The sequence below is a fragment of the Chinchilla lanigera genome, unplaced genomic scaffold (assembly GCF_000276665.1).
Source record: "Chinchilla lanigera isolate Chin_1 unplaced genomic scaffold, ChiLan1.0 scaffold00123, whole genome shotgun sequence".
In the NCBI taxonomy this organism is placed as follows: domain Eukaryota; kingdom Metazoa; phylum Chordata; class Mammalia; order Rodentia; family Chinchillidae; genus Chinchilla; species Chinchilla lanigera.
Window position 1 is genome coordinate 467,743 of NW_004955524.1, and position 22,334 is coordinate 490,076.

General features: G+C 37.9%; 1 protein-coding gene across 1 annotated transcript in view; it reads right to left on the reverse strand.

Moving 5' to 3' along the window:
• The window catches only part of LOC106146311 (vomeronasal type-2 receptor 116-like), an 84,585-nt gene that overhangs the window by 46,487 nt on the left and 15,764 nt on the right, over positions 1 to 22,334 (reverse strand). Inside the window, exons 2-3 of the mRNA XM_013507331.1 lie at positions 18,564 to 18,735; positions 14,140 to 14,417 (exon numbers count right to left, since the gene is read on the reverse strand). The gene's annotated coding sequence lies outside the window, so the exon portion shown is untranslated. The remainder of the gene's footprint in view (positions 1 to 14,139; positions 14,418 to 18,563; positions 18,736 to 22,334) is intronic.

The following is a 22,334-nucleotide window of genomic DNA, read 5'->3' on the forward strand; positions in this document are numbered from 1 at the left end:
TGATTCCCTGAGTAGGTTAGTGGACAGGAAGTCCACTGAGTAGGAAGAGCAGGCAGCCTCTCTTCTCCTCTGAAAAAGAAATACATATTTTCTCTATAGCATCCTTGAACTATTCTTGAAACCTTATCACACTTCACATCTGATCATTTCTTCTTCCTCTACCGTCCCCCTATGATGTCTGATCACACTATCCTATTTCAGTTCGGATCCTCTCAGGATAGCTTAACCAAAATAACTCATCCAGCTGATGTTGTCCCTTAGTAATGTCCCACCCAGTGACCTCCATGCTGCATGTTAACTGAATTGTCACAAGCCTGTGCAGAATTCAGACTCCAATCTAACTTCCCTTCCCTAATGTAAAACACTCTGACAGTCATCTCTTTAATAAGAGTTATGCCCTTATTGGACAAAACATTTTTTACCATTTTCAGCAAGTTGCAGGAAGAATTTTTTCTTTAGCACATTTCAGGAGATTCAGCACACATTTCTCTGATCCCACCTATTTCAAACTCCTGCAGATTTTTCACTAGCAATGATACAATAATCAGCAGCAACCATCAAAATCAAAGTTCATACAAGAAACGAAAAACAACATCAAACATGTTTTCAACAACTGAAAAAATGAGCATGCAGATGCAGTGACACTTGCCTGTGTGTAATTCTGATTAGGAGCCTGAAGCAAGATGAATGTTTAAGCCCAGGAAATTGCTGCCAACCTATGCAACACAACAAAGCATTGTCTCAAAAAATACATCAACAGCAAAAAAATTGTCTAGGAAGAAATTTTATGAGCAGACATCTAATACACAAAAAGAAATATGAGCTAGTTACAGAGACCAGTAGCATGAAGATGCCCTGGCTCCTAACTGCCATCCCCACTCTGAAATGAGGGCAGATACCGCAGGCACCACTTAGGGTCCAAGAATCTCACAAAAGCAATGAGCAATCATTGTTTCAGTGGTGTTCTCTTTTCTCACGGGAGCACAAGTTTTGTACAGCGCTGTGGCACTTTGTCAACCCCTTTTATTAACTATATGTTTATATTCAGGACCGCTGAGGTAGAAACTAAAAACAGAATGTGCAGGAAAGCAGAATACAATTATAATATAAAATCTCACACAATAGTTATTCCTTATTCCTGTTATGCTTGGAACTCTAGCAGTCAGGGAGCACCCCTTGCATGAAAGCTTGATGTGCAGCTTACTTGAAAGTGTAGCTGGGCACACTCCTGTAATCCCAGCACTCAGCAGGTTGGGCAAGAGGGTTTCCTTGAGTTCAAGGCCACCCTGGGCCATAGGGAGCTTAAGGCAAGCCTGAATTATGTAGCCATACCTTGTCTCAAAAAGCAAAACAATGCAAAAATGAAAGTATAACTGACTACCTACAGTAAGGAGTCTTCCCAACCAGGTGGAACACAAATAGCAGTGGAGATATAAAAAATGTATGCATAAAGCAGTGAATATTATTAGATCCTTAGATTGTGAAAGAGATAGTTTACTTCAGCCTTGTAAAATGGAACTTAGTCGATTGATTTCAACTGAGTATCTTATGGGATCACTTCATGTCATGTAGAGGCAGCTCAGGCATGTATAATACAATAAGGGGAAGGTTGTGTCTTTCTCTTTCAAAAATTAAAAACAGAATAGGAATAAAGCAAAATAAATTGCAGACAATTCTATGTAAGTCTTTGCCGGGGAGGACATGGTAGGAATGCAGATGGCTTTGCTTTATACATGCACCAACAAGCTAGGAACTATCCATCTGGATGGTAGAAGAAGAATAAACTAAAAAGACGCTTACTGCATGACAACGAAGTCCTTGCTAGGTTTAATACCAGGGTTGCCAATGAAGTATACAGAGAGAAAAAGGGAGAAAAACGCCCCAATCACCACATCTCCATCCTTGTGCACACTGTTCGTCCTTGCAAAAAGGCAGTCTTCCTGACCTGCATAAAACACCGATAGAGGAAGATGCAGGAGGAAGAAAAGAACTAAAAGGAGCATCTTAGGTGTGCCTATACCGTGAGACTCTGCGAAGGTGGGACTGGCAGTGTCTGCCAGGTAAATGCATATATCATGAGCATGTATATGTTGGGTTATGAGTGGGGTCGGTGCTTAAGTTACCCTGGCTTCTTTCAGTCAAGCTTTGTCCGTGCTCCTGGAGGAATTTTCTGGCATTTTCCCTCTGAGCACTGCATCTGGGGTCTGGTGCCCAGGTGAAAAGCACAAATTAGAAATTATATTTGATCATCATCCTGTCCCTTCTGGGCAACAGTGTTTAATTCAAGTCCACTGATAGCAACGTCCCAGGGGTCACTTCCTCTTGGAACAAATTTATGCAAAGCCAATATCAATAGGCTATTTGATGTGGTAAAATATTTTGAAAAGTTTCACGCTTAGTCAGGAAAGTTAGAAATTAAGTCATCCAAAGTCAAGATGGGATGTTCTACCCTCACATACTCAAGGTTTAGGGCAGCCATGAAACACTTGCGGGGGTGTAGGCTTGTCTGTGTCTAGTTACAAGTTCTAAAACACTTAATCACATGTGTTCCCCATTGCCCATGGAGTCAATAATTATATTGAATCCAGAAAGTTCAAATTAGTGACCCAATATGAATGCAGAAATAGATAGCAGTTCTAAAGTCTAAGTATTGACCTTCTCCCTGATATGCATGTTTTTCAAATGTTAATTCCATGATTTAACATGATGTTCTATATTTCTACATTTTAACCTTGAGTTTCTCTATAATTTATACTTTTTGTGAAACCATGTGTCTATGCGTAAAATTTCTCCTTTTCATCCAAAAGCAAAAAGCAAAGCTAAAGAGTATTTCTACTTTCTTCCCTCTGAGATACTGAAGATGCAGTTTATACAGGTATCACTTGCAGTCCTGGAGTTCCAGGTAGTTTTCAGGGCAGGGCAGCTATCCTACATGATTCTGTAAGGATTGAATACATGCAATTTTGCATTTGTGAAAATTGCATAATATTCAACACAGTGAAACCTAATGTAACTTGGAGTTTATTTAATGCTGATATGTCAATGCCACTTTATGAATTGTCCAATTAAATAATACACAAAGTGGTGAGAGACAAGAAAGGGGGGAAAACTATTTTCTTCTTAATGTAAATATAAGAATGTAAATAACTGTCTATAAATTTTAAGGAAAACATTTTTCAATTAAGTAGATGCTCTTTCCATATTACCATCCATCATTTGTCACCATTAATCATTTGACTGATCCAAGCAAAGATGTGATGCAAGTGCAAAATAAACGGCACAGTTCAAAACTATGAAGGAAAATATGAAAAATAAATGTGTAATATTTCCATAATCTATCAATATTAAGTACATGTACATATAATAATAAAATCAGTGTATTGGTTCAACATGTACTATGTACAAATATATGATTAAGATTTCAAAATAAAGAGCTTATATGCCTACTAAAATGGACATTGCAAAATGCACCCAGTGTAACACACACACACACACACACACACACACACAGATGAGACCACACATAAATGTATGAGCGGTCCTACTCAAACCATCTTCTCTAATTTGGGGTCCGGGAATTGTTATGAACTCATTTGTATCTCTTTGAAAGCTATGTTAAAGTCTGAAACAAAGTCTGAAACATTCACTTGTGTACATGCCCTTATTTAAAAATATGGGCTTTACAGATGGAATCATATGAACAAAGGCCATTTGGAGAGGTGTCAATCCACTCTAGTTGGTGGGTTTGTAAGAAGACAAAAATGGCATATGATGATGTTAATGGAGACTTGGTTGATCACCAACGAAAGCTAAGTACAGACATATGTAGGGTACATCCAGTGCCTAGAATAAGCATGAATTTAGTGCAATTTTGACTTTAAAAATGGGTTTCTACAGTGTCACAGAATACAATCCTAACATTTTAATGCATCCAGCTAGTAATACTTCATTAAAGCACCCTAGGAAAAGGATTCAGGCATAGTTCGTGTAGTGCAGGAAGCAGGGAAGAGAGGCAAAGAGCAGAAGCTACAGTGTCCCCTTTCTATGTAGAAGTATATTTGAAAGAAAAAACTGATATAGGCCAACGTCCTTGATTTTCTAGTGTGGTTTTCCTGCAGCAGTACAGGAAAAGTTCATTGGCATGTTACAGACACAGAGATAATACTCGGTGAACTCCACCATCTTGGCAGTTGTGGAAATTTCTGTCACTTGTGTCCTAAAGTAAGAGATGTTCCCAATGTGATTAGAGTAAGACCCACCTATTTCCTACTGATTTTTCAAAACATGGACCTGCTGTGTTGCCTCATGCCTGTAATCCCTGCACTTTGAGATGGTGATGGAGAAGGATAATAAATATGAACCCAGCCTGGATAAATTAGTGAGACCCCGGCACAAGTATATATATATATAGCTGTAGAGGTAGGCCAGTATGAAGTCCCTAGGTTCCAATGCCAGCACCACAGAAAATAAGAGAAGGAATAAAGAATAGTATCTGAAGAAATGTATGATAAAACAAGAAAACATCCTCTACAATGTTTTTCTTCTCACTTCCAAATGTGGTATCTGAAGTTTTCCTAATCCACTCTCACAAAGAAATTGGTTCTCAGTGCAACATTCTAGAATGTTCATGCTAATGGAAAATATAGTGATGATATATTTTATATCATATGGGTGAATGTGGAATGATGATTTACATGGGCAATGTTGTTCCGAATACATTGGTGCAAGTGAGTGAGAATTTATGTTTCTTAGAACCTGAAAGAAAGGATCTTGGTCTCATGTTTTTCTGGATTAAAGTTAGCAGGTTCTAAACGATAATGAGCATTTTCCTAAATTCTAGTTTCTTGGATAGGATTTATAAAAGGATAGTAAGAGATTGAAACAAAACTGATAGACAGAGAAAAGTTATGGAAGAAATAAAAAAATTAAAATTATATGCACATGACATAATATAATGAGAGGAAAAATGTCAAATAACTAGTTGTTGGTAGCTGAATTCACTTGATGAAACTCTACTAGTAACTAATTTTCAAGATGAGTTTTTATACAGTGAAATTAAGTTATTCAAAGAAAGAAAGAATGTGTATATTTTATAGGTTATAAGACAAAAGGGTATGAAGTAAGAAAAATATACAAAACAAGATTAGATATGTATGACATATTATAATAAAATTTATAAAAATTAAATACATTCTATCTGATACAAATTGAATCACCAAGTATACAATAAAAATCTCTAGACCAGCATAAACTGTAGCAGTCAGAAAATTAACTGGCAAACCGGACTATATCCTGAAGAACTTATGGAAAATACAAAAGAGAAAACCCAAAAGGAATGGGACATGTAGAAGTCATCTGGAATTATTTCAACCACCAATAGGTTCCAGAAGACAAGAATAGAATGGAAGAAAGAAAATTCAAGAGCAATAATAGATGAGATATTGCCAAAAGTGAAAGTGGTTTTGTTAGTTTTAGTTTCAATATATGTAAGGAGTGTTGAGTAGTGTCAGTGAAAACTCAGATAGGATGGACATGATGGTAAACATCTAGAACACCAGGGACTTCATGAGTGATGGAGGTGAATTACCAGTTCAAGTACAGTCTCAGAAACAGCACGAAACACCATCTCAAAGATATATGTAAATAAAATCTTAATATAACCTTAGGCACATACATTCCAGTAACTTTTACACAAGAGCATGAATCTTTTTTACTTCCAACAATTAAAGAAGTTTCTTTCAAAATTTTTATTAATATACCTTTGCAGTAGCTAATGAATATGTTAATTGCGGGGAGTTAGTACATATGCATATTGTATCTTAGTCCATTTTATTTCATTTTCCCCTCTCATTTCTTCTATTTCCATCTCAAAATTTACTTTCCATCTACAAAAAGTCTACATCTTGGGTTCACATTATTTACATTTTATTGTGCTCTTTAAAGCACTTAGAGTTTGGGTTTGCTTCCATGTTTTCTATCTTTTCTATTTTTTAACTTTTCCCTTCTTTCCTTTCCCTCTCACCCTCTCTTGTTCCACTCCCATTTGAACATTTTCTTCCTCTTTCATAATATTTATAATACACTTTGGTCCTTTCTTACACTTTTGGTTTCTCACACCAGAGAAACAATATGATATTTAAACATGTGTGTCTCATTTATGTCATTTAAGAGTATGGTCTCAAGCTGTATCCATTTATGCTATAAGCATGGGTGCTCATTTATGGCTGTGGTATGATGCTTTTAATTTGCTCAGGATTGGTGAACTGAAGCCATTTTCATTGAAGGTTATAACTGATATGTATTGGCTTATCCTTCTCATATTATTTTTCTGTTGGTTTCCTGTCTTTCCCCTCTGTTTATTTGCTTGCCCTGCCTGGTAGCTCCTTTCTATTTGCATTTTTGTCATTGTGGTCTTCACTATCTCTTTCTGAAATATCCTTCAGAGCTTTTTGGAGAGCTGGTTTAGCGGTCATGAATTTTTTAGTTGTTCTTCATCATAGAAGTATCTTATTTTTCCATTGATTTTGAAAGATAGTTTTATGGGATACATCACTCTAGGTGAATAGTTATTTTCTTTTAGGGCTTGAAATACCTTATTCAAAGCTCTCCTTGATTTGAGTGTGTGTGTTGAGTAGCCTGCTGTGATTCTTATGGGCTTTTCTTTACAGGTGATTATTTTCTTTCCTCTAACTGTTTTTCATATTCTGTTCTTCTACAGAATTTCTGAAATCTTGACTATTTTATGCCTTGGTGTAGATTTATTTTGGTCATGGTTATTTGGACTTGTATATACTTCACTTATTTGTATGTGTGTTTGGGAAGTTTTCTGCCATTATTTCTTTTTCTGGGAACCAGAAATTGAACTCACAACCTCGTGCTTGCGAAGCATGCTCTGTCCTGCTGAGGTATTTCCCTGGCTATCTGCCATTACTTGTGTAAAGAGGTTTTTTATAACATTTGTTCTATCTCCAACTTCTTCATTGATGCCAATCAAATATGTTGTTTTACTTTGCTTCATCTTGCAGATGTTGGACTAATATTTTATGGTCCCTTGCTATTTTTTTAAGATGTCTTTCTTTTTGTGGTCACTAGCCACAATCCTCTTTTCTAGATGTGAAATTCTATCTTCAACTTTGTTCAATCTGTTGTGTATAATTTCAGTGGAGTTTTTAATGTCCTGGATTTCTATTTGGATCTCCTGGATTTCTTTTTTTTTTAAAGATAAAAGATGAAAACATATTAACAAACAGACATAAACAAAACAATAAAAGCAATATAGAATTTCAGACAAGGTGATAGGAAATTAACAATGGTTGCTGTATTACATATTGTTATCTTCAAATTGGCTACTCAGTTAAGCAAATATACACATGTAAGATAGATTGAACAATTAAACATGAACTGTTCCTTTCCAGAAAGCCATATAAATTACTAGTACAATTATCTTAGCTATTTTGTGTATACAAATATACATATATTTCCTTTCTCTCTTTACTTTCTTCCCTCACCCCAGTTGTTCTTTCCTTTGAGCAGTTTCTTTCCCTTTCACGATATGTATGTATCTCTTTTAGATTTTATTTACTCTTTCAGGTTCTTACACTAGTGAGACAATACAGTATTTACACATGCAGGTCTGGTTTATTTCACTTATGAGTATATACTCTAGCTGCATCCATTTACCTATAAAAGCCTCGAGTTTATCTTTCTTTATAGCTGAATAATTTCCATTGTGTAAAAATACCACAGCTTATTTATCCAATCCTCAGTTATTGGGCATTTGAGTTGCTTCCACAATTTAACTATTACAAATTGTACTGCTATAAACATGGGTGCACATATATCCCTGTTATATGATGTTTTTAGTTCTCCTGGAAAAATACTCAAAAGGGAAATAACTAAGTTGAAGGGGGCCTCCAATCCGAGTTTACTGAGGAAACTCCACACTGATTTCCAAAATGGTTGAACCAGACTACACTTCCACGAACAGTGGGGAAGGGTTCCTTTTGCCTCACAGCCCCTCCAGCATTTGTTATTGGTTGATATCTTGATGATAGCCATTCTTTCTGGGGTGAGATGGAATGTCAGCGTTGTTTTAATTAGTATTTCTCGAATGACTAATGATGTTGAACATTTTTTCATGTATGTATTGCCATTTGTACTTCTGTATCTGAGAAGTGAGTATTCATCTCAGATGCCGATTTTTCTATTGGGTCTTTGAATTTGGAGAGGTAGATTTTTTTAATTCTTTACATGTTCTAGATAAATGTTATTTGTCTGAGGGGCAGTTAGGTAAAAATTTTTCTCAATTTGTGGGTTTTAATTTTACTCTGCTGGTGACTTCTTTAGATGTGCAAAAACTTTCCATAAGATGAGATCCCAGTTGCTGATCCTTTGAAGTCTTTCCCCTGAGTTTGGCTTTGGTCCATGAACTCTTGGCCTACACTTATGTCTTCAAGATTTTTACCTACTCTCTCTCCCAGTAGATTTAGTGTTTCTGTTTTAATATTTAGATCTTTGATCCATTTACCCTTGAATTTTGTTCATTGTGACAAGCATGGGTCTAGTTTCAGTCTTTGGTATGCACAGAGCCAGTTATTCCAGCACCACTTATTAAAGAGGCTGTCTTTCTTCCAGTGAGTTTGTTTGGCCCCTTTGTCAAAGATAAGGTGACTGTGTGTGTTTGTGATTGTGGCTGCATCTTCCAGTCTGTTCCACTGATCCTCAGGTCTGTCTTTTTGTTGCCAATACCATGTTGAATTTATCACAGTGGCTTTGTAGTATAATTTCAAGTCAAGAGTGTGGTGTTATCTGCCTTTTCTTTGTTTTCCAGGATTGCTTTTGCTATTCTGGGTCTCTTCTGGTTCCAGATGAATTGTAGGAATGTTTTCTCTTGCTTTGTGGGGTATACTAATGGTATTTTAATTGGGATTGCATTGAATCTGTACAACAATTTTGGGAGTATGGCTATTATCATATAATGTTGGTTCTTCCTATCCATGAGCAAGAAATATCTCTCCATTTTCTGAAATCATTTTTGATCTCCTTTTTCATAGTACTGTAGTTTTCACTGTAGATGTTTTACTTCTTTCATTAGACGGATTCCTAAGTACTTCAGTTTTTTGGATGCTATTCTGAAAAGTATGGTTTCCTTAATTTCTCTTCTAGCATGTTTGCTGTTTTTGTATAGGAATACTATGGATTTTTGAATGTAAACTTTGGATTCAGCTATGCTACTGAATTTGTTGATTAATTCTAGGGGTCTTTTGGTGGAGTTTTTGGGTCTTCCATGTAGAGTATCATGTCATCTCTGAGTAATAATTTCACTTCTTCCTTTCCTGTCCTCATTGCATTTATATCTCTCTCTTACCTAATTGCTCTGGCTAATGTTTCCAGAACTATGCTGAATAGGAGTGGTCACAGTGGGACATCCTTGTCTTGTTCCTGATTTTAAAGTGAAGGTTTTCAGTTTTTGTCCATTTAGTACATTGTTGGCTGTTGGTTTGTCATAGATGGCTTGGGTCAGATGGAGGTAAAGACAATCTATTCAGGTTTTCTATAGAGTTTTTATCATGAATGTATGTTGGGCTTTGTCACAAGCTTTTTCTGCATCTATTGAGATGATCATGTGGTTTTTGTCTTTGGCTCTGTTGATATGATGTATTACATTTGTGTATATCAAACCATCCCTGCATTCCTGGGGATGAATCCCACTTGGTCATGGTGTATTATACCCTTGATGATTTGCTGAATTCTTTTTGCTAATATTGTATTGAGTAATTTTGTATCTATGTTCATTGTGGAGACTGGCCTGTAGTTCTCTTTTTTGGTTGGTTCTTTCTCTGGTTTTCATATCAGTATAATACTTGCCTCCAGAAATGAGTTAGGGAGAATTGCTTCCTTTTTAATTTCATTGAAGATCTTGAGAAGAATTGGCATTAAATCTTATCTAAATTTCTTGTAGAATTCAGCTTTGAACCCATCAGGACCTGAACTTTTCTTTCTTGGTAGGTTTTTAATCACATTTTCAATTTCATTAATTCACATTGGGTTATTCTGGATTTTTATACCTTCTTGATTCAACTTTCATAATTCATATGTATCTAGGAATTTATCCATTTCTTCTGTGTTTTCCATCCTATGGGAGTAAAGATTTTCAAAGTAGGTATTGAAGGCCTTTTGAACTTCCATAGGATCTGTAGTGATTTCACCTTTTTCATTTCTTATTGCAAGAACCTGAGGTTTTCCTTTCTTTTTTTGATAAGTTTGGCTGGGGGCTTATCAATTTTATTTATTCTTTCAAAGAATCAACTCTCTGATTCATTAATTTTTGTAGTGTTTTCTTCATCTCAATTGCATTAATTTCTACCCTGATCTTTATAATCTCCTCTCTTCTTTGGGCTTTGTGCTTGACTTGTTCTTCTTGTTCTAAAAGTTTGAGGTATAGCATTAGGCTGTTTATTTGTTCTCATTCTGTTTTCTAGATGTGTGAGTTCACTGCTATAAATTGCCCCCTGAGGACTAATTTCAGTGCATCCCACAGATTCTGAAAAGTTGTATTTACATTTTCATTTGTTTGTAGATACTGTTTAATTTCTTCTTTAATTTCATCTGTGACCCATTGGTTGATGAGGAGGTTGTTATTTAATTTCCATGTGTTCATGGAGTTTTTGTGGTTCCTTTTGTCTTTAATTTCCAATTTCATTGCACTATGGTCAGATAATATGCATGGGATAATTTCAATTCCTTTGCATTTAGTTATGCATGTTCTATGGGCTAGTATGTGGTCTATTTTAGAGAAGTCCCATGTGCACCTGAGAAGAATGTGTATTCTGATGTTGTGGGGTGGAACACTCTGTAAACATTTACTAAGTCCATTTGTTCACAAGTTTTGTTCAGTTCTGTTATTTCTTTGCTGATTTTTTTGTCTCGTTGACCTATCTCTTTGTGTCAGTGGGGTGTTTAGTTCTCCCATTACAAGTGTTATCAGTTCTTTGGTTTTTCATGTCTATTAAGGTTTGTCTTATATAGTTGGGTCCTCTCATATTTGATGCATAAATATTTATGAGTGCTATCTCTTCCTCTTGAAGTTTTCCCCTAATAAGTATGTAGTGACCATCTTTACCTCTTTTGATCATTCTTGCTTTGAAGTTTGCATTTTCTGCAATCCGAATAGCTACCCCTGCTTTTTTCTGGGTTCCTGTTGCATGAAGAATTGTTCCCGTGATGTTTACACTTCTGTGGCAATGTCCAAGTCAGATTCCAGACATTTTCTGTGTACTCTGGCCAAGTGTGTGAGGATTTATGCTATTTATGGGGCTGATCTTGACCTCTGTGTGTTGGGGTTGGGACTGGTTTTTTGTCATTGTAGTTCTTCCCTTTGAATAAAATGGTGGCCCTGCCCAACCACTTCTGTTCCATGTGTCTATGTGCTGACCACAACACAGGTTCACATACCTTACCAACTGCAGGCTCATATTCTCTCTGCTGCTTCAGTGGTTCTGCTTGCCAACAAGCACCACAATGGGCCTGCTCTTACTGGTTGTTTCTGCTATTGTGTGACCACACCAGGCCTCTATTTTTACATTTAACTACTAGAAATTGTGCTGGTATAAACATGGGTATGCATACATCACATGGTGTCTATAACTCTTCCACAAATATATCTTAAATGAGAACACCTGGGTCAAATGGAATTTCTAACTTGAATCTTTTAGGGAACCATCATATTGATTTCAATAGAGTTCATACTAGTTTACATTCTCAACAAGAATGTAAAAAGATTTATTCTTTCCCTCAATATCACCAGCAGAAAATTTCCCAAGTATGGTAAAAGAATCAGACATCCAGATAAGTGAAGCATATAGAACTCCAATTAATCATAACCAAAATAAATCTACACCCAGACATATAGTGGTCAAGATCCCAGAAACTCAATAAAAGATCAGAATATTAAAAACTGTTAGAGAAAAGAAACAGATCACCTATAAAGGAAAGCCCATCAGAATCACGGCAGACTTCTCAACACAAATCATCAAGGCAAGAAGAGCTTGGAGTGAAGTATTTCAGGTACTGAAACAAAATAACTTCCAACCCAGATTGATGTACCCTGCAAAACTATCCTTCATATTGAATGGAGAAATAAAATATCGTCATGAGGAAGAACAACTGGAGAAATTCATGAGTGCCAAGCCAATCCTACAAAGAGTACTAAAAGATATCCTAGAAAGAGATAATACAGACCACAACTTCAAGAACAACAACAGAAAGGAATAACCAAGCAGAGCAAGCAATTAAACAGAGGGAAAAAGGAGGGTCCAACAGCAGGAAAATACCATGACAAAGATAAGCCAGTACATAGCAGTTATAACCATCAGTGTAAACGGTCTCAATGCACCAACCAAAAGAAGCAGACTAGCAGAGTGGATCAAGAAACAAAATCCAACTATATGCTGGATACAAGAAACACATTTAACTCAAAAGGAAATTCACAGACTGAAAATTAAAGGATGGAAAACAATACTCCACATGACAGGAGCCCAGAAAAACATTGGTGTAGCTATTCTCCAGACAACATGAACTTCAAGCCAAGAACAATCAAAAGAGGTAAAGAACATCACTACATACTTGCAGGGGAAAATCTTCAAGAAAAAGAGGTAACAATCATAAACATCTATGAACCAAATACAGGAGCACCCAAGTACATAAGACAAATTTTAACAGATATGAAAAATGAAATAAGCAGCAACACAATCATAACAGAGAACTATAACACACCATTGACACAAAGAGATAGATCAACTAGACAAAAAATCAGCAAAGAAATTATAGAACTTAACCAAACTTGTGACCATATGGACTTAGTAGACTTTTACCGAGTGTTCCACCCAACAGCATCAGAAAACATATTCTCAGCTGCACATGGGATGTTCTCTAAAATAGACCATATGCTAGCACATAGAACATGTTTAAGTAAATGCAAAGGAATTGAAATTATCCCATGGATGCTGTTGGACTATAGTGCAATGCAATTGGAAATTAATGACAAAAGAAATCACAAAAACTCCATAAACAGTTGGATGGAACCATAGAAAATGGACTGGACATCTTCAGGGACCCTGGTGAGCCACCGCTGTGCCTCCCTCACCAGCGTGCAAGGCAGGTGGAGCCCCGGGCACCTAGGCCTCAGTGGCCACTTCCTGCACCCCTAGCATGTCTGTGGGTGCAGGGCTAAATCCAGGACACTGAACACTATTTACAATCAAACAAAAATGTAGGTACAACTTACAGGAACCTGTGGGATGCAATGAAAGCACTCCTCAAAGGAAAATTGTTAGTGGTGAATTCCCACCTCAGGAAAACAGAATGAGCACAAATAAACATGAACTTATGCTGCACCTGAAGCTCCTAGAAAAAGAAGAGAAAGTCAAACCCATTTCCCTTTAGGAAAGCCAGTGTAACAAGCTTCTTCAGGAGACTTACCTGTGCACCTTCTTCCCCTCCTGAGCCAGGAAGCAATGCTCAGAGGGAAGACCAGAGCTCCCTCAAAGTGAACTGAAGCCATTCTCAGTGACAACAAGGTCCTGAGCTCCTCAGAGGAAGAAAACAGCCAAATTCATCAGGAAAGCCAGCATGACAAGCTCCTCCAAGAGAGCCAGCAGCTCCTTATAGCTTCTCTCTGCTTCAAACAGACTCCCAATAGCCTTACTCAACTCCCAACAGCCTTAGTCAGCTACCAGCAGCCTAACTTCTTCTCCAGTTCTGCCTCTTATGCTGCTGGCAACAATCCAGGTGGGCCTCCCACACCTGGCACCATGCTTAGTTCAGCTTGGGGATATAAGTTTACCACCAGTTGTCAATCCACTACCAGCACAGCAAGTGAGGGTACAGAAGCAAGACAAAGCAATTAAGAACTTAGCCTTGAAAGATGACACATCCTTATGAATCCTGAGAGAATAAGATGACATAAACTCTGTTTGGAGGACACAGCTGCCAATCTTATTTGTACCAGAACAAAAAGTTATACACACAGGGGAAGTAGGGCAGAGTTCAAGAGAGATTATTCCTTAAGTTCTGCTTTATTCCACACTTTGATGCTTTCTACAGGTTTTAATAGACAGCATCACTATCATTAACACTTACCTTGTTATGGGGCATTGGCTCTCTATTAAGCAGAGGGAGAATTATAACAAAAAGGAAAAGAGACCATGTTATTGTATCTCCATGTTGATCCTCAAGTTTTGGTCATGAATAAACTAGTGAGCTTCCAGGTGACTAGAGCGGGGATGTTGTCTCTGGAGGTGACCTGGTCTCATCACAGGATCAGTTGGTTCAGGTGGTCTGCATTCTGCTGGCTGGTTCATTGCTCTTGGGCCACTGGCTTCTGTCAACTGTGGTGGGCCTAAGTAGAGTTTCTGTAACTTTAACAGCAGTAAGATAGGCAAGATTACAGTATGAGATCCATCCCATATAAGCCCCAGTGTTGTTGGATTTTATTTTTTAAACCAAAGCAAAATACCCAGCTTTGAATGGTGTATTGGGTCTGTCAGGATTATGGACATTTTTTCCTGTACACAACTATGAATATTCTGTATGGCTATTTCCAAAGCCTGTATCTGCCTCCTCAGGGGTACTTTTCCTAGTTCACAGAAATCTCCTTTAGTATGATCAATGATTTGGGGTGGCTAGCCAAGTAGAATTTTATAAGGGGAATACCCTAACCACTTAGTGGGGTGCACTGGACATGGAGGAGGACTACGGGCAGGACTTATTTCCAACTCAAGTGGGTTTCTCTGTAATATTCTTCAGCAATTATTTGAGTGTCAGGTTTATACGTTTCACTCTTGCAGAGCTCTGCTGCCAGTAAATTGTGTGAAACTTTCGTTTTATCTGTAACATCTGTGTGAGCTTCTGAACTCTCTCGGCTATGAGTGTGGTTCCATTGTCAAACCCCACGGTCAGGGCTTGTCCAAATCTTGAGATGACATCTCTTGACCATACCTTGTCACCTTTTCTGTCTTTTCTGTTTGCCCTGGGAAAACTTTCATCCATCCTGAGAAGGTGCAAGAAAGCATCAACATATATAGATAGCCTACTGCTCAATTTTCATCATCTTTCCTTGATATAATTTTCAGATTCCTGGGGTAGTCATGTTTTTTTTATTTAGAGAGCAATTTGGGATCTCCATGAGAAGCTACAAGAAAAGGGGCAGAGCTAAAGTCCCCCTTTGTGGGACTACCAGAGCAGCCTGCTTTGTTTTCCTGTCTGGCTTTTGTTTTTCTCTGGCTTCTATTGTTTTAGTCCTCTGGTGCCCCCTGCAGTGTACAGTGACCACTTCCTTTGAGGCCCATTAAGTACCTAGGAGTTGAAAAAAACTGTTACACACTTTTTCTGTAGTAGGGTGTGATTTAGCTGGGTAGTCTTTTTTGCAAAGGAGGCACACTTGCCTTGTAGCTTGCCTCGGTGTTACACTGAGTTGTCTCTAGAGCTTCCTGTATTGGGTGTATTTGTCCTGTCTGTGTCTGCCAGTCACCTCCTTGCAACCTTGGCTTGTAGTTGTAGTCTCTCCTGTGACTTTAGAGCCTTGAGTTTTTTTAGTTGTTTCAGCTTTAGCTTTCACATGCAGGGCCAGTTTTGCTTCTGTTTCGCACTTGTGTTGACTCTCCTCAAGCATTTGTCTCTGCAAATGCTTAGCCTCCTCTTGTGCTTGCTGCTTTTCGGATTTTGTCTCCTCTGTCCATGTACACAGAACGTATGGTTTATCATTAGCCCTACCACACTGGCAGTCAGTTGTCTCCAGCCATAGGTGTATCATGTGGCCCTCCTTTTTGATGTGTAGCCTGTTGTACTTGGTCGTCTTCACCTGTTGGGTCTTGGCTTGGATCTTTGCCTCCAAACTCTGCCATAGATGTTGCAGCTCTTTCTAGAATCTCTGTTTTTGCATGTCTGCTGTTGTTTCTTTTCTGTTGTGCTGTGTTCTCTCATATGTGCCAGTATTGTTTTTTAATTTGTACCTTGGTCTGGGCATGCAACTCTGTCAACTGTTTTAGTCACTGTTCCTTTCTTCTGCCAGTGAAATTGTGTTGCCTTACTTTTGACATGTTTTTGGGCCTCCTTGGCCTCTCTTGGTCACTCACTGAGTTGCTTTTGTCTCCTCATGTAGTTGTTCTAGCATGTCTATGAGTTTTCTTTTTTGTCTGCAGTTATTTATAAGCATTCTTCCGGGTCGCTGTACATGTTGAACTGACTCGTACTGTTTGCTCTTGCAGGCACTGGGCCCCTTTCACCTCAGCCTTGAGTCATTTGGCTTCCTCTGCTGTAGTCTTGTGCTACCCTGCATCTTCCTCCTTAGTTGTCAGGCTCTTTTGATGTCTTTTGGTGCCGCGGGCCTTTCTTTGCTGCCAACTGTTGCTGCCAAGCAGCCCCCAGGCTTGCGTGTTTCTTGTTGAACAATGTGTTTTCAGCATTGCTGCACATGTGTCCCAGTGCCATTTTAGCTCTACCTTGTTGGTAGTAGCTTTTACAAAGCTCACCTTCTGCGTGAATGATCCTTTTTAGTCATTGCCATTGCTTCAGTGTGTTTTTCATCACCCCTTTTGTAGCTTGACTTCTCTGTCACGTCTTGTGCAGCTGGGTGAAGTGCTCCTCAATGTCAACCTTGTGCTGTGTTGTCTTTTCTATCCCTGTGGCTCAAAGGTAATTTTGGTCTGTAGTTTTGGAGTAGATCCCTTTTGGGCAGAACAAGATGTGCATATACAGGAACTTATGTTTGACATCTGTTTTTTTTCTATGACATAGCTCTAAGACTGGAATAATGGTCTCTTTTAGGGACTCCAGTGGCTCTATCTATACTCACATGACTTGTGGATAATGGCCCAGTGGGGTGAGTCATTACTGAGCGTTCAGTTCTATCATCTACCAGAAAGTCATGAATTGGCCCCTACTGTTCATTGTGACAATGGGCTTCTGAGTATCTAGGAGAGGGAACCCTGTCTGGCCTAGTCCTCGTAACCGTTAGTTTATGTTACTCTAATGAGTCGTTTCACAGTTTCCTGTATCACTTCTTTTAAGTTTCCCAACATATATTTTAATGGGGTGAGTTTTTATGCTTTTCCTTCCATATCTACTCTGTTGTGAAATAAATTATTTTCTTAAGCAGTTTTGTTCTATGTTGATTTGATCATTTATCTCATGGGAGTTTTTAGAAGAAATAACCTCAGCTCCACCAAATTAACAAGTAACCATACATATTTTTAAATAAAGTACTTCCACAAGCTTTTCTCAATGTACATAAGCTTTTCAGTCTGTGATTATCTCTCTTTTTATCACTTTAGCAGGACAAAACTTTTATCAATCAGAGTCCCCTTATATTAAAAGTAGATCTCTTATACTTACAGCCTTCTTAATATTTTTCTCTCTCACTTACAATGAACCTTTTACAACAAAAAGACTACATCTGCTTGAATTTTTAAAGGTCCCTTTTTTCCTCAGGTTGTTACTTTGTAAATGTGACTGACTACCAAAGGAGCCTTGAGTAACACTGAATCAGTGTTCTTATCTTAAACCAACAGAGAGCACAGCAAAGAGCAAGTTAACCTGCAACTGCAACTTAAGAACTTGCAAAGAAATGTTTTATATATATCAACTCAAACTGGAAACCAAAAGTACATTTACCAATTGGTTAAAATATGCAACTTGGTTTTTCCTTTAAAACTTCCTTAGGTCCAATAGAACTTCGGCCATTCAGCCCTAGGCTGGAGCTGCTGGCCTTGGGGCTCTTGAAAATGGGGGGAGAACCTGGGCACTGGCCTTTTCTGTGTGCTTTTAAATAAACAGAGGACCGCTGCTTTGCCTCTCTAATCTTGGCAGTGCAGTGGGGCCTAAGTTTCGGCCCTGTGCCTCTGTTCCCACGAGCAGCTCTGTTCTTTTCTTAGCCTTGGTCCCCCTGGGCCGGTTGCCATCATCACCTTGTTTCACAGAGTGTTTCTCTTTGCATCTATCAGTCTGTCCGAGGTGCCCCAGCTGTGTATCCTGGCACACTACAGCTGAGCAGCTTTTCATGTCTTTGTCCATTATGGCACAAATAATTTTCTCAATTACTTTTCTTTTCAAACTGATTGGATTGCTTTCCTTACAGTGCCAGCAGAACCCAGGAGACCGAGACTCACACACTTCATTTTGCTCACACAGACATACCTCTCTACTGTCCCAGTTGTTTTCATCCCAGTGTTGGACTTTTAGCCCCTCCCTTTGTGAGCCACTTCCAGAAGGCTGACACTCCGTGAGCTTTCTTGCTGCAGGCCATTGCTACATTCCACTTGACGCTTTCATTGTGGGTCTGTCCCGTGAGCTGTTTGAGAGTTGACTCTGAGTGCTCTCAGTGCAGGCCTGCCCCGTGTATTGTTAGAGAGCAATTTTCACTGCAGGCCTCCCTTGGATTCCACGTGGGGCTGCGTTTCACCTGACCCATTGCACATCAGATTACCGGGCTTATCCCCTGAGATGTGATCCATCTTCCCTACCATCTTAATGGGATGAGTTTCCCCCTTGGACCTCCCAAAACTTACCATGGTCCTGTAGCATGCTGTTGTCCAGAACTGTCCTGAATCCACTCAGGTTCTGTTTGTACTGAGTGGAGAAGTCTTCAGGCTGTGGGAGGGCCAATATCCTCTCTGAGCTGAAGTTTCACCTGGTGGCACCAGAGGTCTCAGGACTCCCATAGCCCGGTCCTCTTCAGGCCTGCAAGCAAAGGAGATTAGCAAATCTGTCATCTCTGGTCCCTTTGTGGTCACCAGAAATGTCTCAGAATCAAAGAGATGTGAGAGATCACTGGGGAAAAAGGAGGATTGATTTCAGGATTTTAGATGGACACTGACCCAGCTGAATTCACTTCCACAGTGCTGGGCCTCAGAACAAAGGAAAGTTCTAATTTTATACATTTGGCTGAGGGTTTCATCTTTAGAAACAGGGGTGCAGGGCAAGTGAGGGTACAGAAGCAGGAGAAGGCAATTAATAACTTAGCCACGAAAGAAGACAGAGCTTATGAATCCTGTGAGAACATGACATAAACTCTGTTTAAATAGGACAAAATTGCCAATCTTATCTGTACCAGAACTTATAGCCAAAGGGGAAGGGAGAAGGGGGCTTAGGGTGATTGCTTTTTAAGTCCTGCTTCACAACCATTGTGGAAGTCAGTATAGGGATTTTTCAAAAAACTAGGGCTAAAGTTCCCATTTGACCTAGCTAGTGTCCTTCTTGGTATCTTCACAAAAAAATTAAAAGCATCATACCACAGTGATACATGCACACTCATGTTTACAGCAACTGTTTGTAATAGCTAAATCTTGGAAAAGACCTAAGTGCCCAGGAACTGACGATAAAATGATGTGGGGATTTTTTATACACTGGAATACAATTCAGCTATAAAGGATGCACAAAACACTTATAGCTAAACAGTTGGATTGTGAGATCATACTTTTAAGTGAAATAAATCAGACACACATGTATAAATATCAGTGTCTCTCTCATGTGAGAAACTGAAAGTGTTAAGAACCAAAGTGAAAAATAGAAAGTGCGTAAGAGGAAGAAATTGTTCAAAATGAAAGGGAACTAGGGAGTGGGGAGGGAGAAAGGAAGGAAAATGAAAAAATTGAGAAGTAGAGAATTGAAAAAAAGCTCTGTAAATAAGAAAGGGAAGGGGCTGAAAGGAGGAGAATGGGAAATAAAAAAGAATCAAGATGCATCATGTATAGGTACAAATTTCCTATGATGAATGTGATCATTATGTATATCTAAATTGTACCAATAAACTTAATTTAAAAATGGGAAGAGTAAAACTTCCAATCTAAATTTTTCTTTTATTATTAGTCTTACTGTGACTCATATACTTATCTACCTGATGGTTCTAAATATATTCTGTACTTTACTGTAGATGCTTGATGGTTTTCACTTTTGTTTAAGTTCCTGATTCAAGTTAATCTTTGTGTATGATGTGAGGAGGAATTAAAGCTTCAATCTTTTCTGCAGCATATCCAATTCCAACACCATTCTTAAAAGATTATTTTTCACTTATTAAATAATTTTGGTACCTTGAAGTATCAATTAAGCCTATATGTGTAATTTTTTGTGTTTTTTTTTTTTTTTGTACTGAGAATCACACTCAGGGTCTCAGGATTGCCAAATCTATTGTCTATTATTAAATATTAAACAGCTAATATAAATCTATTAAACTAACATAAATCTATTAAACAACTAATATAATTCCTCTCCAAAATTTTATTTCAATAAGTTTGTGTATTTTGGATATTTGCATTTTCATGCTGGCTTTATAATTAGCTTGTTAATTAAATAAAATTTGATCAGCATGGAAGTTTCCTGTTGCTGCTATCAAAAATTACCTCAAACCTTGTGGCTTTAACCAACACAAATTCTTTTTTTGTTCTTTGAAGGTTTATGTACCTCAGCTGAGGTCTACTTTGCACAAGCTTCTAGTCTTGCACATCCTCCTGGGCTGGACATTAGTAATATTATGCACCGCATTACTGAGGGAGTACCACCTCCTTTGTATCTCTTGGAATAAATATGTTTGAATAATTGGTATTGAAACTGGGACAAAGAAAACATTTAACACCAAAATTCTTCAGATTATCTCTGAAATATTTAATTTAAATTTAGATTGTTCTTATTTTTCTAGAATCTTGACATGCACCATTAAGATATTTATTTGGATTTCTGTTTTTCTGATGTGTGTATTCATGGCCATATACTACTCACCCTGCCTGCTGCATTTCTTCCATTAGATTTTTCACATTCTTAGCTTCACTACCTCCTTCCAGAACGCATAACACTAACCATATGAGGCATTTCTGAAATTCATGTTTGTGACATAGCAAAGAAAAATGCACATATGTGTCATCACCATGAAAGAAGTAATCACTAAGATTTGTTTGACAAATGCCAATATCGTCTGTGTTTGACATTCCTTTAAGCATGAAAGAAAGCTTGGGGAACAAAAGCAATGATGAAATGCAATACTAACAATTACATAATCATATATTATGAGCAGTGAATTAAGCATAACAATACTGAACAAATACATTCAACACAGAGTTTTATTGTTCTTTATTAAAACACAGTATTTTCACCCAAGTGTACTAAAGCACTAAACTATATCAGCAAGCTTTTCATATTCTATTTGGAGGCAGGGTCTCATTATGCTGCCCAAGTTTGTTTCCGTAGTGCAATCCTAACTCATCCTACCTTCCCCCTTATGGGATTACAAGCAGGAAACACGAGGATCAAAGGAATCTTGATGCTAAGATATTGGCTAAGTAAATGTGCTCAGGATGGAATATCTATTTTCAAGACTTCACCTCTGATTAGAACATCAGTATGCACTATACAAATTTCTGACATGGTAAGAATTAGAACTGAGCTGCAGTGAAATTAGCCACATGTTCAATGGTGTAAAAATTGATGCTGTATCCTGAAGTGTAGTGTATTCCATAAATTATGTGACATTTCACATTTCCTTATAAAATACACGATTTTTGATGATATTGCCCACCTGATGGCCAATTTAAGTGTCAAAGAAAAATTATGTTAGGTTAGGATAAGGCATACTGGCCTTAAATGCACTTGTTTTCACCTTACCATGGGTTTTCCACAGTATAACCCCAGGGGAACTGCAGCTTCTGCATTCAAGGGGAAAACAATCTAGATTATACAAACCTTCAGTGTTAGGAAGGCAACATCAAATAAAGGGATTGCAGCGAGGGTCTCACATTGAGGGCTTTCACAACCCTTATGTGGTTGAAAGTGTGTATCACTCACCTCAACAATTATGCATTGGTCTTTATTGATGATAACAAAAGGGCATTATTTGAAATTATCTTGAAAGTTGGGGAAACAACAGTCTCAACCATTAAAATTAGTAAATTTCAATTGTTCTTCTATCTGCTGTTTCTATGCTGAAAGAAACTGTCAATGAGTCTTTGGTTGACCAGTATTGCATGTCTATATCTGTTTTCATGAGAAGCCACTTTGAAGATATCAATATGTAATACAATCACCATTGTTAATTCCCTACCACTTTGTTTGTAACTCTGTATTGTCTGTATTGTGCTTGTGATATGTTGTAAAATGTTGTATGTCTGTTAATGTTTCCCTCCTTTTATCCTTAAAAAAAAAAAAAAAAAAAAAAAAATTAGTAAATTTCCCCTTTTTACTAAACTGATACTCATCATGAATTAGATTCTCCTTTGTGTTATTACTTGAATTTCCTAGGTTCAAAGAAGAATTATTGGTAAAGACCAAAAGTTATTTGCAGCATCAGGGAA